General features: G+C 33.1%; 1 protein-coding gene across 1 annotated transcript in view; it reads left to right on the forward strand.

Moving 5' to 3' along the window:
• The window catches only part of LOC126978640 (uncharacterized), a 104,432-nt gene that overhangs the window by 63,457 nt on the left and 24,842 nt on the right, over positions 1 to 16,133 (forward strand). The window contains exon 3 of the mRNA XM_050827633.1: positions 14,389 to 14,443. The gene's annotated coding sequence lies outside the window, so the exon portion shown is untranslated. The remainder of the gene's footprint in view (positions 1 to 14,388; positions 14,444 to 16,133) is intronic.

Below are 16,133 nucleotides of genomic sequence, written 5' to 3' on the forward strand. Positions count from 1 at the left end.
TTCAGCCTCACGGGACCCCCTACGAAGACACAATTCGTCGTTTTGCCGATTTGAAAGACGTCTACCGTTTTCACTTTTATTCACAGTTGTTAGACGAAAGTGTTAATTTGTGTCTATTGCGAACTAATTTGTTTACAATTGTACGCATTCTTCAGTTCGTTATTGGAATTTATTTAAATAGAGCGCTTGTCTGATTTATAATGTCTATTTAAATCAAATCGAAAGCAGTTTTTAAACTAAGGCGATCTTTTATACATTTGATATGTAATGCAAAAGTCAACAAAATAACCGACACTTTCCAAAAATATCAAGCGCGTTAGAGTTGTAAAAAGTCCTATGCTTCCCTGGGCATAAAAATAATAGCGAAATCTCAGGCCCAAGGGTATTGTAAGAGGCTACAAAGGGCATTTGCCAGTGGGAGGGAGGCAACTTTGCACAGGATGCCGGCTAGATTATGGGTACCACAACGGCGCCTTTTCCTGCCATGAAGCAGTAATCTGTAAGCATTATTGTGTTTCGATCTGAAGAGCGCCGTAGCTAGTGAACTTACTGGGTAAATGAGACTAATATCTTTTGTCTCAAGGTGACGAGCGTAAATATTGTGCCGCTCTGAATTTTTGGGTTTTTCAAGAATCCTGAGCGGCACTGCATTGTAATGGGCAATTACCATCAGCTGAACGTTCAAAACTCCCTTCCTAAACATTCTAGTTATAACAATGTTACTTAATATTCTAGTTAAATGTGTATCTTAATCTATATCTAAAGAAAAAAAGGTATTAAAAATGTAAAGATTTAATTGATGGCAGCCGCTGTCTTGAACAATTTACATCGTAAACACAATCTTTGACAGCCGTTTAACATCTTTTTATATCGTGTTGATTCTACATATCAACTGGTCTTTAGCCGCGATAAAAATAGATCTCTGCTATCAATGTGTGTTGTTTTATTTATCTTGAGAAAAACAAGTTCTTTGTAGAGTCCTACACGGCAAGGATATATAAGTATGTGTATTATAAAATTACTAGCTATGCCGCGCAGTTTGACCTGCTTATAGTATTTTATAATTAGAAACTGAGCTGTTGGCTCAGGTATGCGACACTCGTTCGGCTAAAGCCGACTCGAGTGCAATAAGGGAGTGCGTTATAAGAGCGAAATTTACACGTCACTACGCTTTTATTTACGACACCCCGATGAAGTTGCCATTTCTGTCTGTTTAGAGTAAAGCTCAACCATTTTGTAAAACACACGCTTTCCAAAGAGATCCACCATGAAAAAACCTTCTCACAACGAACTGACACTACGACTTAGACTACGGAAAAGCTTTCGACCAATTTTTAGTTAAAGTATTTAATTTCTAAGACTTGAGTACCTTAGAATTAATGGCCAGCTCATCCAAGAATTCATAACAAATGGTAAATCCATGCTTAAATTGGGAGATATATTCTTAACAGCCCACAATGTTGATAGTGGAATGTCCCAGGGATTAATCTCGGGCCTATCTTTTTGGAATCTTTTTTACTGATCTAAAAAGTGCTTTCTTATCAATCTTGTATATATTTGCTGATGATAATGGAACAATAGAAATCCCCTCATGAATTATATCAAACGCAACCTGGATCAAAAAGCAAGTCGGAAGCACTGAGTTCTTCATTTCTAATTCAATTCTAATTCTAATATACAATTTACAAACAATAGAACAATTTCTAAATTGAATTAAATTTGTTTTGCTGCCAGAATGCGATTTATATTAGAGTACCAGCCCTATTAGTGAACTTGGTGAAGGCCGTATAAAGGACGGCCATTGACCTCGCTATTAATACTATTGCGGGCACCAAACCTGTAGTAGGTTGTTAGGCTCCTACAAAGAGGGCTGGACTGGCTCAGAAATATCGTTAATAGGTAAACCTATTTAACTTTTATTACTTTCGAGTATTTATTTACATTTTGGTAATTTATTTATTCCAATTATCTCCTGAGTACTTAAAGTTATTTCAATATGACTTTTAAATTAAATTCGTTTTGGCGATTAAGGCGCGTATAATTTTAATTTAATACATTATTTGGTGAACATTAACAATATCACATTATTTATCATTTTCCATAACCGACAAAGAGGTCGTAATGGCAATCCGCTCTTACATTTGTTTTGGACGGTTTTCATTCCGATTTTCCCTTGTCGATTCAGATTTATTAAGCTCAATGAAGCATTAATATTTCTTCTAAACGAAACAAAAACAAATAGCAATAACAATACCGAAGCTATAATTGTTACCCATGCCAATTTGCAACAACATGTCAATAAATATACGAGTAGTACTAAAAACATGTTTACGGAATACTCCAAAATTTTACTTGTTTATCTAATACTATATATTCTGACTATAACACATATACAATTGATTTTGTTGTCAAATAAATTAACCGTGCACAATCTCTAGGTAATGTAACCCATTTCTGCGATAAATCCCGTGTCAACACTTGTCCCACAGAACGGGTTATAGAAATAATGTTGATGCTAGATTTACATGACGTGCATTCTGTATACTGGTGAGCGCAACTATTCAATAAATTTAAATATATTTTAATCATATAAATTTGCTAGAGAATCTGTTGACAGCATTATCGTGTTGATGGTTTTTATAGAATACTAGTTGACACAGCAAACGTTGTATCGACATATAAAGTAATAAAAAATTTGGGGTATAAAAAATAAATGCAACCGATTCTCAAACCTACCAAATATATCGTACTACAATTATTGTATTCGGTTGTCATCTTGCAACCCTATAGCAGATTTGTGGATGGAAGAGAATAATATAAAAATCGCTATACAAAAATAGTTATAGATCGTAGAAGGGTGAAAATTTGAAGTTGTATGTATTTTTCAATGCTGAATCATAACAAAATAAAAAAAATGACAAAAAAAAATTTGGTGGTGGGCCACCATTATCATTTAGGGGTATGGAAAATAGATGTTGACTGATTCTCAGAATTATACGCACACAAAATTTCATACAAATTGTTTCAACCGTTTCGGAGGAGGATTGGTAACAAACACCAGGACACGAGCATATTATATATAAGATAATTATAAAGTTAATTCAAACAAGTCATCAGAAATAAGTTCGTGAAATTAAATGGACAATATATTGTCTATTGCAACCTTATGTTTAGTGATATCGCCTGATCAAAGCAATGGTAAAATTATATTTGTCAAGCCACAGCGAGAACTGAACCTATATCTCGACGACAGATGCAAATAAAACCAATCAATGGACTGAAAATTAACTTTGGCATGCAAAACACCATAATTATGTAGAACATGACATTCAAGATTCTCCGACTCTCAGAACGGACGTAGCCAATAGTTTTGAATTTACATAGTAATGTTTCAATTACGTGTCAAGTAACCTTTAAGTTTTATCGAAATTAACATACGTCTTATCACTTAACATTATAAAAAAAAGTCCGCGTCTGTTTGTCTGTCTGTTCGTGATAAACTCAAAAACTACTATACCGATTGTCAGGCTGTTTTAACTAATGAATAGCATGATTATCAAGGATTGTTTTAATATAAAATTTATATTAAAATAACCCGTCTGGGAGTTTTTAACGAAAACACTGTCTAAGCCCATTGAGATATAACAAAATAATGTATGGTGGAATTGAGTATCTTATATAGTTCTGCAGAAAACCCTGCGATGGCATACGTCTCTTCAGGATAATGTACTATATCCATTTTGATACCTTAAAAATTGGCAATTATAAAGCGGAAATGTAAAGGCTGTTAACACAAATACGATATAAATAATTATCAGTTTATTATTACGTAACATTATAAAATCATAAATTTGCTATGGCTTTAAATTAAATTATTCCCGAAGAATAAGAATTTACCTAAGTAAGGTCAGGGGCTAGTAAAAAAAGAAGGACTCCGCGCCGTGATATTAGCAAGTGAAGCACCTTTATGCTACGTGTGTATGCGGTTACGGGGTATACCAGTTACACAATTTATTCTCCCTTAACTAATCATATATCCACAAATACTTTTACATTATTGTTTTTACACTTTTTCACAACGCGCGACAGCATTTTTAAAATATTTTATTGCGACGCAAACTGATCTGTCACAGACAATGGCAAATGTCATAATGGCGGCCGATCGGCTTGTATATGCGTGGGGCTATGTATTTACACGTTTACCGGCTTGTTTTGGTGCCTCACTGTTATGTAAAATGACACGGTCCTTATTTTGTTACCCGTCCGTGAAGTAATGTATATATTTTTTTTATATTGACAGAACATCGTCAATCGGGTCAGCTAGTTTTTTTATACGTTGAGCATTTGAAGTTCCTCTCAATGAAACCAGATTCAGATATAATTATTATATTATAAAACAATGCACAATGCAATCATTTATTCTTGTCTTGCCCTTTCATTGTTCGAAGGCCAAAACTAATGCAAAACCAATCATTGATTGTAACACACTGTAATTTAAGAAAATTACATTAAGCTCAACTTTCCAACATTTAATGTTATTAAATATTTTCAAACTTTCTAGCATTCTTTAAATAGCAAAAACAGATCGGAATTCATATTTTAATAACGCGTATTTTTATAAAAATCTATCTTTAGCTATGCATAAGAATCTATTAGTTTTAGAACTGCGCGACAAAGTTAGAAACTAAACCATCTTAGTTTCACAATGTTAACATTTTAGGAAATATTTTATCAACTTGCTTATAAAGTATTGTTAAAACTAAACATATAATTAATTATTTAAATAAAAAAAACAAATTTATTTAAAATAAATAAGCAAAGCTAGTAAAATTACTGGGCAAATGAGACTTAACATCTTATGTCTCAAGGTGACGAGCGCAATTGTAGTGCCGCTCAAAACTTTTGGGCTTTTCAAGAATCCGGAGCGGCACTGCATCGTAATAGGCAGGGAGTATCAATTACCATCAGTTGAACGTCCTGTTCCTCCCATCCCTTACTGTCATAAAAAAATGAACAGCTTAAAACATAATATTAACATTAAAAGGAGCGAAAATTACAATACTTAATATGAAATGTATGTAAGCCATTATGGTAGGTTCTTATCAATATTAAAACCTGGTTTTTCAATTTGATCTTAAACGCATTCAATATCACATGGACGGAATATCGCATACTAAGGGCATAATAACAGGATTACATTGTAATAATTCAATATAGGTGCGTTCGCTGTCAGCAGGTACTATTACTACCACTTGCATAGTAATTCATAATTTATTGCACCGCTTTTGTTGCCATATTGAGGTAGTAATATAAATTGAGGCCATTGTCGGGTTTAACAATCTTAAAACTATACACATACACATATAATTTGGTACCAAAATTAGGATTGAGAAAGTTGATAAAAGCGAAAAAAGAAAATAATTTTAATAGTTAAAGAGTGACGACATGACAATATTAAATCTTCAAGGAAAAGTCTTTCACTAAATAGTAATTTGTATATGATAATAGATATATATATAAAATAATATAAACAAAAAATTCATGGACGGTGCTGGACTCGAACCCGCACCTCTCGGTTTCCTTCCTAGCGCTCTTACCAACCGAGCCAACCGTCCGAGTTAAAGTTAAATTTGTATATTTAATGAGGAATATACCTGTTGATATTAAAATGTTGAAGACTATTTAGGTGATAAAAATAGCTGGGACTGATATATATAATCTAACTTCTGCACCGATATTTAGTTCATATAACATATATTATATAACTTGTAAAAGTTTTACAATTAATAAAGTATTTTAAATGTAAATAATAAAAAATATAATGAATTATTTAATTATCCCCATTGTATCTCACATGCAAACTCAAGACACTCGATATAAAAGTAACTGCTTTTGTTTGCACTCAGTAACCAGTTTGTTGTATATTTTTTCCTAGGTCGCCATTTTGTCTTAAAATGCTCGAATTACTTGGTGCCATAAAGAATTCTCAGCGACACTTACTCGCGAAGATTCTTATCTCAATGTCATTTATGTTATTTATTAGCGCAGCTTCTGACAGCTACTAATACAAGTGGCCGGTGTGAAATTGTAATTTAAAAAATTATTATGAAGGTTTGCGATAAAGCGTTTAGATTAAGTGCTAGGTGAAGCATGATTACAGTTTCAAATTCTTAAAAAAAATGTTGTTAGCAAAAAGTTGTGTTAACCTTAGAGTTGCTAAGAACCACTTTTGTCCAATATGGATTATTTCTACACCAGCTTGTCACTCATAAATTCTGCTAGTACATGTTCGATTTTCCTGAAATAACTAGATGAAATGACAGATGTTTTTCTGTACATAATAAATAGCATATTGTTTTTTTTTTATGAATCTGTCAATAATATCACAAATTATTTCGTAAAATATGCTGCCTGTCTCTCATAGAAAATATGTCCATACAAAACAAATATTGGAAATAAAAATAATCTGTTCATTAGTTCAGGAGTTCACTGGAAACAAACATCAGGACACTGGATTTATATATGTTAAGATTATGGTTCAATGCACTCATCCAACTTGTCTCAGAATTAATTGTGTTTGCAATTACTAAGTCTTCTTTTAACAATTAACTCATAAAATTTTTACCAACATCTCGGAAAAATTAGTCATTAAGAATATATTACAATATATTTGCAACTTATTATATAATAAAAAGTGAAGCAACAGTAATACTCAAATGATTCGAAGGGAAAAGAAAAATTCTAAAAACCCCAATAGAGTATTCGATGACTCTACATGAATCTGTTCGCACACTAAAATATGTAACATTTTCACAAACATGCTTGTGGCGAAGACGTGAGGCGGGTCGTTCCTTTTCGTAAAATTTAAGCGCTATGCTCGTGAACCGGTGCTGCTTGTTGGCCGGATGAAACTTTTATCGATATTTTATGTTTAAAACATTCTTTTAATACTTTTATGCTGTCAAAAACATAATTTGTAAAAAAAAGCAAGTATCCCAACTCAGTTGTTCTATCGAAAACTTTGTAAGATTCATTAATACAATGTCAGTCAATTTATTCAGTCACAACTTAAGGGTCCTTCCTTTAGTTATTACATTATTAGCTAACATAGCAACATCATATAGTGTATATATAAAATCTTATACCATATCAATTTTAAAAATCCTTCATACATGATGTATTAAATAAAGAACAATTAAAATAAAGCATTATAAAACTATCGTGCACCCAACATTGCGGGTGATTTATTCATATTTTAATTTTATTGACTCCCAAATTAACATCATTTGGAAAATTATACAACTGTGGATATCGATATAACAGATAAGTTATTCTTTAGAGTTACTTTTTTTTGTTAGTCTCCACGTGGTAGGTGATAGTAAAATGTATAACTTTGATATTCATATGCAAATTCAGATAGGATTTAAAATCACTTATTGAACGTCAAAAACCACCAATACGAAATAGTGTGCCTCAGACCTGAGAAGAACGGGCGCAAGAAACTTAGCGGGCTTTTTTTGTAAAAATTTGGATCACAATGTAATATCGTACAATGAAAATTTGTGATTAAATAGAGTGTGTGTGTTCGCTTCATTCCTAGTCTGTAGTATCATAAGAAAATCATTTATGTTATAATAACCTTTACCACACAGACGTTATTTTAACAATTCTTTTAAATTTCGTAACACATTTCATTTTCTGTGATCATGTTGTAAAAGCATATACATCGCCCAATAAAAGACTTACTAACTTGACTTAACTTTCGAGTAGTAAGCATAACAAGTTTATGTTCGTTTCTTGTGTTAATATTATGGTTGACGCAGTTTATAGCCAATTCCTTAATAATCATAAGATTTTCGACTTATATGGAAATACTTTTGAGTATAAATATATTAATAATTATATTCAAAGAAAAACCAAACGACAATTATATATATATAAATATACCTAATCCAATAAAATATTAATATACCAAAGTATTGAAACGTATCTAATAATTACCGGCGTCAGATTATTTATAGCTAACTTGTAAATGAGCTTTCGTAACGTAAGCTTTAGTTGAGTTAACTTTCATCGGAAGTAGCACTTACACCAAAGCTAACACCATTTGAGACACGCGATTCATGTTAAACTACCAGCTATAAGACGCAAACGAATTTGATTATCTCTAGTGAACAAGACTGACTTGACATAATGATGTGATTGTTATGTAATAAAATAAATTGTTTTACTTAAAGTAATTAAGATATTTCTCATTCATGATATTTTTTGGTTTATTTGCCACGAACTTTAAGGGTATAGCTTCTAGTGTTAGGATGGATATAACGTGCGGATTAAGGTTTTTCATATAACCTACATTGAAAGGACGAGTTTCAATGCCTGTTGAGACACTCGAAACTATTCAACTCCAGAACAACGCAGCTGTAGCCGGGCAGAAAGCCGTCGTTTTCATACTTCATAGTTTTTTAGCTTATGACGGCTCCTAGCTCCCTTGCCGCTTGGACCCGCACACCAGCCCTCTTACATTGGCACTTTTTCATACGTAAGAGTATCTTTCATATTGGTTTATTTTCTTGTGCCTTCTGTTTTTATTATATCCTATAGCCCAGAGTTTTTCTCTACCAGATTCCGTACGCTAGAGATTTGCCTTGTCGGTCACATGAATGGTGTATAATTAAATTTTAAATGACTGCCATAATTATTGTAGAAATTGTCAACGTGTTTTGAAGGAAAAGAAAACAAGAATATCCAGAACTAGAAAGCTCTAAAGATATTCACTCATTCTCTTACGGCCGTTCCCAATATTCAGTAGACTGAGATAGATCTCTTACTTGAGATAAAAATCGTAACTATCGTTGACATTTCTGTCCCAATAAACTTATCGACGGTAACTCACCTTATTCGTACACGCTGCCTGTCAATGGGACGACGTATAGCTTACCAGCGATAGAAGTTTGTATGGAAATTGCAATTCACGCGTCCCAATATAAGGCGATAAGAATGACTTATCGGGTATATTGGTACAGCTTCAGATTATTGACAGCTAATTACTGACAGTAGAAGGTAGTAATTTATCTGTATCTGTAGATACTATATTGGGAACGGCCTTTAATTAGTGGACATTAAAACTATAAAGAGACTTCAAATGGAAAATGATTTTATTTTTAACATTTCAAAAATAGCACCATGACTTAGCTATTGTTTGAGAGATTGAAAATTAAAGGGGGTCAACGTCCTCAAAAAATTATGTTTATATTACAATAACTATATTATAAATAGATTACAGTAAACCTTGCTTTTGACCCCCCAAGTAAGGCTTTGCAACCCCCTAGGTGTCGCGCCCACAGATTCCAAAATAATATTGAAAGTCTAGCATTTATGATACTCCTTACCATGAATAATATCAATTTATATAATATTTTATCGTCTTGATCTTAAGTAATATATTTGATCAATTTATTAAATTAACTTCAATAAATTTTTGGATGATATCATAATAAGTAATGGTGCGATCGTTTGTAAGATAAAACTACACAAAGCCTTATTCGATGAAATATTTGCATCTTCATCAAGAAACCCAAATATCCTTAATCGTTCCATTTGTAACCGAATATAATCCTTAATAACAACCTACTTTTGATAACGGTATATTAAAAGCCTTTGTGTTCGTAAGAACGACAGGTTAATGTTATAACTTAATCGGGCAGTTATTTATTCGACTGAAGTTGTCATATATGTAAATTATGATATATAAAACTGTTATTTAAATATTTTAGTTAATCATGCCCAATGTAGGTGTGGCAAGAAAAGGAAATTTTTTACATTGACAGGATCATAAAGAGAGTAAATTAATTATTACATATTGCTTAAATTAAGTTACTATTTTAATTATAACTTGAATAATATCAAAAACCAAACATATATATAATAAATACATCATATTTATAATAATACATCAGAATTCGGATTTTTTTTTCATTTTGTTTTATTATACTTATACTAATTACCTTAGATAATTTTAAATTCTACATAAATCATCTTGCTGGTAGGTCGACAAAAGGCCAGGTTTATTACTTTAGTGTGCATGACAAGCTACGTCTTACACTTACATGCGGTGTACGTCACTTTGTTTTATTATTGTGTTTTTCTGTTTAAGAGTTATTGGTGACGAATGCCACCGCGGTGTTACTCAGAATTTGTGGTGTTCAAGAATCCTGAGCGTCGCTGGAAAGTAATGGGCAAGGTGTATTATTCACCATTAGGTGAACGTTTTTTCGTCTTGTCTTCTTATCATAAAAGTCCAAATTTTCTCTTAAATTAAATCTAAAATAAAGTGACTTTCCAACTATTTCAAGCGTCGTAACTTTACTTTTCACGTTTCTTGTTACTTATGATATAAGATGTAATTTAAAATCTCTAGCGTGACTGTAAAATCTTGTTATATCGTAAAAGCGTAGCAAATGCAAATTACGGTTGGACAAAATATATTTATCCATAAACATGGGTTCTGTACACAGTTATCAGAATAGAAAATACATATTTATTTGTAAAATATGACTATGTCTCAGAGGGATAGATAAAAATCATCGACGTTTATTTGCCATGGCCCTAACATTGTTCCCTGGCTCATTCCACTTTCATTACTATTTTATATAAGCTCTCTTGCTCTGAAAAAGTCTATTTATAGTTTATAAGTGCTTTTATCGTGGAATAAGTTCGTAATTTGTTAGACCGATCCCACATTTTTATGGAAGATGAGGACAACTAAGCGTACGGGGGTCACATTATCATGAGAAGTCCCGAGCATTGTCGGCTTTTAAATAACTAACACATTTTTTGAAAGTGGCAGGGCAGTTCATTTCATAGTTTGGCAATATGGAGTTAAGTCCGATGAAGACTGCACAGTGAGGAAAATAAACACATCCAGATAATATCCCAAGTTTGTGGGAGACGGTGCGGTTTTTATTTTCAACCATTCAGAAATTCTCATATCACTTATTGTCACTAACTTCTTTGACTCCAGCTCGTTCTGTTTGAGGATTGAGGTGTTTTCAATTTTTATGAACAACAAATATAAATTTAAACATTTAACGTTAACAATAACATACATTAAAGTTATTGAAAATTAATCTGTCAATGCGAAATTATATAATTACTTAACATTATCTCGCACAGTTTTGTGTGGGAGATAATGATTTTAACTCCATTGAGCGGAAAATATCGAGTCGCTCTAAAATATAATTTTCATACATGTAGGCTGAAACTAAGCATTTCTTAGTATTTTCTTTGATTAAAATAAAGTTTCCAAATCTCGTTGCTCTTGTCGTTCTCAATCCCCCTGAAAACGAGATCTGGAAAGGTCTTGAAACGTCGAGTTAACTAAAATAAAAAATGTAACTTTTACGCAAAAATCTAATTTACAACTAAGAAAAGAAAATACAAGAAACTCTCTTGGCCAATGGAAACGTAGTATATAGTCAAGTATTTTACAATTATATTTTAAACACATTTTCTCGAAATATGTTGCATCCAACACAATCTATTAAGAAAAAATATTAGACATAAAAATAACGCGAAACCTTAGAAGATGAACACGCGAAAGGAATAAATAGATCCCATGACATTAAATTGTAAAGATCGTGAATTCTTACGTCTGTAATTACCAAATCGGAAGCGAAACCCGTGCCGCCGAAGTGCTAGAAATTAACCGTTTAAATTCAAATTATTCGGTTTTTACGAGCTGCTACACGATAATAACTGCAAATTGTCAAATTTCAATTTGACCCTTCGTGTATGTCTCACGCTAAAAAGTGTTTATGATCTCTCATTCTATTAATACCTTTAATTCAATGAAGAAAGTTATTTTTACACAGTGGTTTATATAATCTATATATAATATAAATAAGAGATTTCCACCTATGTATTGACTCATCACGATACCTCTTTTCAGAATCATGGGACTTGTTTTCAATGTTTTAATTTTTTTTATTAAAAATATTATTTAACTCACATATTGAACGTCAAAAACTACCATCCATTCGAAATAGAATGCCTCAGACCTGAGAAGAACGGACGCAAGAAACTCAGCGGGCTTTTTTAATATAAAAGTATGGGGATTACAATGTAATATCTTCAATAAAAATTTATAATTAAATAGCCCGATGGTGTTGGCTCATTCCGAGTCTGTGGTATCATTTAGAAAATCATTTATGTTATAAATTTATCAACCTTTACCACATAGAGGTTTTTTAACAATTCTTTTAAATTTCTTTTTCTAATTATGTTGTAAAAGCATATTCGTCGCCCAATAAAAAACTAACTAACTAGATTTAACCGAAAAGTAAGCAGTTGTAGTTGTTTTTACAGCCTGTATATCCTTTAGCTTTAGTCGTCGTATATATTTAAAATGAAGATCATTAGACACGGTCGCAAACTTTTTATATAAATAATTTATGAGTTTAACAAATAGTCATCAATAACAAAATATGGTAATACAGTAGGTAACTGTAACCACTCAGCTATAGATACATCTACAATTGTTCATTGACCCCTGGTACCCAAATCTTTGAGTAGATTATTTTAATGAAGAGGAGTACAAATGAGCGTATGAATCACATGATGTTAAGTGATCACCGCTGCGCAGATTCTCTTGCAACACCAGAGGAAGCACAGGAGAGTTGCCAGCCTTTTAGAAAGGCGTATTGAAAGGTATATGGGAAAGGATTTTACCAGGGGGAGGCTCCTTTGCACAGGAAGCCGGCTAGATTATGGGTACCACAACTGCCTATTTCTGCCGTGAAACAGTAATGTGTAAACATTACTGTGTTTCGGTCTGAAGCCCGTAGCTAGTGAAATCACTGGGCAAATGAGACTTAACATCTTATGTCTCAAGGTGACGAGCGCAGTTGTAGTGCCATTCACAATTTTTGGAGTATTTCAAGAATCCTAAACGACACTGCATTTTAATAGGGCGTACCAATTACCATCAGCTGAATGTCCTGCTCGTCTCGTCCCTTATTTCCGAAAAAAAGTATTTATCAAAAATACTTCGTATTATAATAAACTCGTATTGTCTCTTACATAGAGTTGGAATATACTAGCGTATAGAACACCCTGACAGCCCTGTTAATGTGTGAACAATAATGTCAATGTGTGCGTTAGCTAGCGCCTTTAAAATCAAAATATCACTGTTTACGACTTGTTAATCTAAATCAGTTACAGTAACAATAATATATTCGATTATCTTTCTTGCTTTTCTATCTTGCTGTCTCTCCGTTAGAGATGTTCTTCTCTCTCGCAAGCTTTGTTGGTATGTACGTTAGTATATTGTATAGTCTAGTCTCTTATAACTTTTGGATGGGGTTTCTCCGCTATCCCAGTCAGTGAATAAGTTTTTACTTCATATATATTATAATATAGATAAAAAAATTGTTGTATTTTGTATAATTTATATGAAAGAGGAGTATAATCGAGCACACACCTGATGTCAAGTGATCGTTCGTCGAACCTAGTGAAATTACTGGGGAAATGAGACTTAACATCTTATGTCTCAAGGTGACGAGCGCAGTTGAAGTGCCCCTAGAATTTTTGGGTTTTTCAATAAACCTGAGCGGGACTTCATTGTAATGGGCAGGGCGTTACAATTACCATCAGCTGAAAGTCCTGCTCGTCTGTCCCTTATTCTCATAAAAAAAAACTCAAACGTCAATTACTAAATGCCCGATACGAGTAAGCCAAAAAAATGTAAATTCATAATTAAACAAAACACTTTTTAAAGGATTAAAATGCGTTTATTTGCGGACTGACGAGATTTGGAAAGGTCTCGAAATGTCGGGTTAACTAAAATAATAATAGAAATGTAACTTTTACACAGAAATCTAATGTAAAACAAAGTTACAATTAGGACGCGTTTTAATCCTTTATAAAGTGTTTTTATTAGATGTGTAACACTCGCGTAATGAAAGAAAATACTATGGAAATTAATAAATTAAAAAAAAGAGTTATTGAGTACAGTAAACAAACGTTGCTCTGTAGATAATAAAAAAATACTGTTTTATAGGATTTGCCAATAATATTTCAAAACATCAAAAATTATTTCGTAAAAAATGCTACCTGTTGTTATAATGAAATTGTTTCAAATATGTCCATGCAAAACAAATATTGAAAATAAAAATAATTATGGGTTCCAAATCGAAATAAAAACTATCTCTCAAGTTGGACTAAACTGCACTCCATGAAGTCACTCCTATTAAAATCCGTTTATTTCTTTAGGAGTCCATCGCGGACAAACAACGTGTCACGTAATTTATATATATGAAGATAAGACTTTAAGCTCGTGAAAATACTAGGTACATAATATGAATATTTATAGTTTTCAATTTGTTCCAGATAAAAAGGCGTTGCACGAGAACATAAGAAGATCGTTGTTCTACTAATATTGCAGGTACGCATAAAAAGGTGTACATTGATTTGTGGAAAGCGTATAACATGAACAAATTAGTTACAAGAAAATCTTTCTCCCGTTAGAAGAAGCTATGCAATTTCTATTTGTATGCATATAATACGAAAAGTAAATTAACATTAAATAAAAACAGTTTTCTATTTTTAAGTGATATCCGTCACGTTTGGGATTAAACATATAAATTTAATTTGTACCAAAATTCATGGATGATGCGGGTCTCGAACCTGAACTAAACAGTTAATTTACAAGAGCGACATCTCAAGTCAATTTTCCTATTATGCAATTATTAGGATTGAGCCGGTTATCAACTATAAAGTAGATCCTGTAGATGGAGCCATAACCTGAGAGTTGAACAAGACTTACCAAAATTTTGGTCGATGCGTCAATTGGACGGTTGGCTCAGTTGGAAAGAGCGTTCGCATGGAACCCGAGAGATGCGGGATCGAGTCCCGCATCATGATTAAATTTGTATATTTAGAAGAACGTCACTTACATGAGCGTTATATTACATTACACGTACATAAAATATATTTGCAGTTCCCGCTGCGATGGACATTTGTCCAGTATTTAGAAATGGGACAGTTCACACTATTCGGAGAGGGTATTTAGGATAGTATTACCCGAGGAGCGAATGTCTAACTAAAAGAGGCAATCCTGTATCATTCGCAAAAAAGTCGTTCACACCGGCGAACGCAAACATACTTGAAGCACTATTTCACCTCAGTAATTTCATTAAAATGATTCATAATCATGATACTGCACCCTTATGATGCTATGCGCTTCTCTGCTGAAACTTGTCCACGACAACATAATATATAAATATTTTAATTGTAAAAGACACGCTTTCTGAATTCACGAAACATGCCACCGAGATCTCTCACCGATACTCTTGTTAAATAATTATTATATTCCATAAAACAAATGGGAAATTATAGAAAGCGGTCCCCATTAATCTCATGTAGCTCGTTTGCAGTTGTAAAATTTAATTGTTCTTGTAATTACAAGCGTTACGCGTGTGTTGGAAATGAGCTTTTACAAATCATAACTCAGTGTGAGACAGCCATTACAAATACTTCGTTACGAATTACGATACTTCTTTTATATACTTATATTAAATAGGGGTAAAGTTTGTGAAGTTGTTGGATGCTATCTCTGGATCTACTGAAACGATTTAGAAACTTCTCTTACCAATAGAAGCCACATAATTTGTGAGATGAGCTACATATACGGCGAAAAATTAAAAGAAAACTGGTCACCTGGTGTTAAGTGATCACCGCTGCCCACATTCTTCTGCAACACCCACACCTGCAACTGCCCACAGTTTTCGCACATTACACCGACTTAACGTCGACTGCACTCCAACTCAATTCATTGAAATGAAAGCTTTATATTGTGTCACTTAAGAGTGTATTTGCCAACTAGTAAGCTGAAAGTATACGACGCGTGGTCCACGCACTGTTCACCTTGACCACCCTTGAATGTCACCGGCCCGTTTGCCCCTCGTTGTCGACGAATAGGCATGAATTGACAATGTGCTTACGGCAAGTTTGCGACGCGTTGTAAACTCGTCGCCCCTAGAATGCGCCGAAGCACACGGAATAAAGAAGAGTCTTCTTCGTTCCGTGTTTGGTGAGGTCGAGCTAGTTGACAGAGCGCATCCCACTCGTTGATG

The sequence above is a fragment of the Leptidea sinapis genome, chromosome Z, assembly GCF_905404315.1.
Source record: "Leptidea sinapis chromosome Z, ilLepSina1.1, whole genome shotgun sequence".
NCBI classification, from domain to species: Eukaryota; Metazoa; Arthropoda; class Insecta; order Lepidoptera; family Pieridae; genus Leptidea; species Leptidea sinapis.